This window comes from Populus nigra, chromosome 2 (genome assembly GCF_951802175.1).
Source record: "Populus nigra chromosome 2, ddPopNigr1.1, whole genome shotgun sequence".
Taxonomy (NCBI): domain Eukaryota; kingdom Viridiplantae; phylum Streptophyta; class Magnoliopsida; order Malpighiales; family Salicaceae; genus Populus; species Populus nigra.
Window position 1 is genome coordinate 8,875,419 of NC_084853.1, and position 2,311 is coordinate 8,877,729.

Below are 2,311 nucleotides of genomic sequence, written 5' to 3' on the forward strand. Positions count from 1 at the left end.
CTGCTGGTTTAGACACTGGGGCAGTGGCAGCCCGCGGGACAGTGTCGGCAGATTCGGCAGCGCAGATTTGTGCGGCTGCAGGTTCGTCGGGGAAAATCGGCAGCGCAGATTTTGCGACGAACATGGGCTGGGCGATGGACTGTCCAGGCCAGGCAGGAAAATTTGTCGAGGGGACACGCTGACGAAACAGCGCTGGTTCAGGCACGGCGGGCAGTGTTGGAATCGGCAGCGCCGACGAAATCGGCAAAGTCGGCAGAATCGGCAGCGCAGATTTTTCGACGAACACGGGCTGGACGGTGGACTGTCCAGGCCAGGCAGGAAAATTCGTCGAGGGGACACGCTGACGAAACAGCGCTGGTTCAGACACGGTGGGCGCAGTGTTGGAATCGGCAGCGCCGAGAAAATCGGCAAAGTCGGCAGAATCGGCAGCAGGTGCTGGCGATGAGTCAGGACGGACTGGATAGTCCAAGGCTCGATGAGAAAGACCGCTGGTTTAGACACTGGGGCAGTGGCAGCCCGCGGGGCAGTGTCGGCAGATTCGGCAGCAGTGTCTGCCGATTCGGCAGCGTTGGCTTGTTGGCGCGGGGGGCCGATGCGAGTGGGGACTTGGGCAGCGGGCAGTGAAAGCAAGAGTTTCCCCGATGCTGCCGGGAAAAACGCTCCCCGGGATGGCCGGGTGAGATGACCCGGCGGCCCGCGACGGGTCATTCAATTCCATGCCCCGTCAACATAACTCCCGATGTACTGTTTGCTTTTTCGGAAGAAGAGATCCATCCCCCCATCCTCGGCCAGCCAAAAACGCTCCAATTAATGGCCGGGTGAGATGACCCGGCGGCCCGCGACGCGTCATTCAAATCACTGCCCTATCGGCTACAACTGCTGATGGGTGGGATTAGAGGCCTGCCATGGTGGTGAGGGGCGGCGAGGACCGTGAAAGCTAGAGTTTTTCAGAGGCTGCCGGGAAAAAGGCCCCTCGGGTGGCGGGGTGCGAGGACCAGGCGCGTCATTCAATTCTCTTCCCTATCAACTTGGCTCCCGTTGGCGGGATTGGAGGCCTACTGTTTGTTACAGGGCTAAAATCGTCAGGGGAAGAGCTGACGAAACAATGCTGGTTTGGATGCAGGGGGTAGTGTTGGAATCGGCAGCGCGGACAAAATCGGCAAAGTCGACAAAAAAGACTGTTGGTCTGGACATCGGGGCAGCGGCAGCCATGCCGACAGGGGGGGAAATCGGCAGCGCAGATTTGTGCAGCTGCAGGTTCGTCGGGGAAATCGGCAGCGCAGATTTTTCGATGAACATGGGCTGGAAGATGGACTGTCCAGGCCAGGCAGGGAAATTCGTCAAGGGGACACGCTGACGAAACAGCGCTGGTTTAGACACGGTGGGTGCAGTGTTGGAATCGGCAGCGCCGACGAAATCGGCAAAGTCGGCAGAATCGGCAGCGGGTGCTGGCGATGAGTCTGGACGATTTATAGTCCAGGGCTTGATGGAAAAGACTGTTGGTCCAGACAATGGGGCAGTGGCAGCGCGGATTTGTGCAGCTGCAGGTTCGTCGGGGAAAATCGGCAGCGCAGATTTTTCGACGAACAGGGGCTGGGCGCTGGACTGGCCGGGCCAGGCAGGAAAATTCGTCAGGGGGCCACGCTGACGAAAACAGGGGCTGCGGAGTGGAAAATCGGCAGCGCAGATTTTTCGACGAACAGGGGCTGGACCGGCCGGGCCAGGCAGGAAAATTCGTCAGGGGGGCACGCTGACGAAAAGAGGGGCTGCCGCGTGGAAAATCGGCAGCGCAGATTTTTCGACGAACAGGGGCTGGACCGGCCGGGCCAGGCAGGAAAATTCGTCAGGGGGGCACGCTGACGAAAAGAGGGGCTGCCGCGTGGAAAATCGGCAGCGCAGATTTTTCGACGAACAGGGGCTGGATGCTGGACCGGCCGGGCCAGGCAGGAAAATTCGTCAGGGGGGCACGCTGACGAAAAGAGGGGCTGCCGCGTGGAAAATCGGCAGCGCAGATTTTTCGACGAACAGGGGCTGGACCGGCCGGGCCAGGCAGGAAAATTCGTCAGGGGGGCACGCTGACGAAAAGAGGGGCTGCCGCGTGGAAAATCGGCAGCGCAGATTTTTCGACGAACATTCGTCAGGGGGGCACGCTGACGAAAAGAGGGGCTGCCGCGTGGAAAATCGGCAGCGCAGATTTTTCGACGAACATTCGTCAGGGGGGCACGCTGAGGAAAACAGGGGCTGCCGCGTGGAAAATCGGCAGCGCAGATTTTTCGACGAACAGGGGCTGGATGCTGGACCGGCCGGGCCA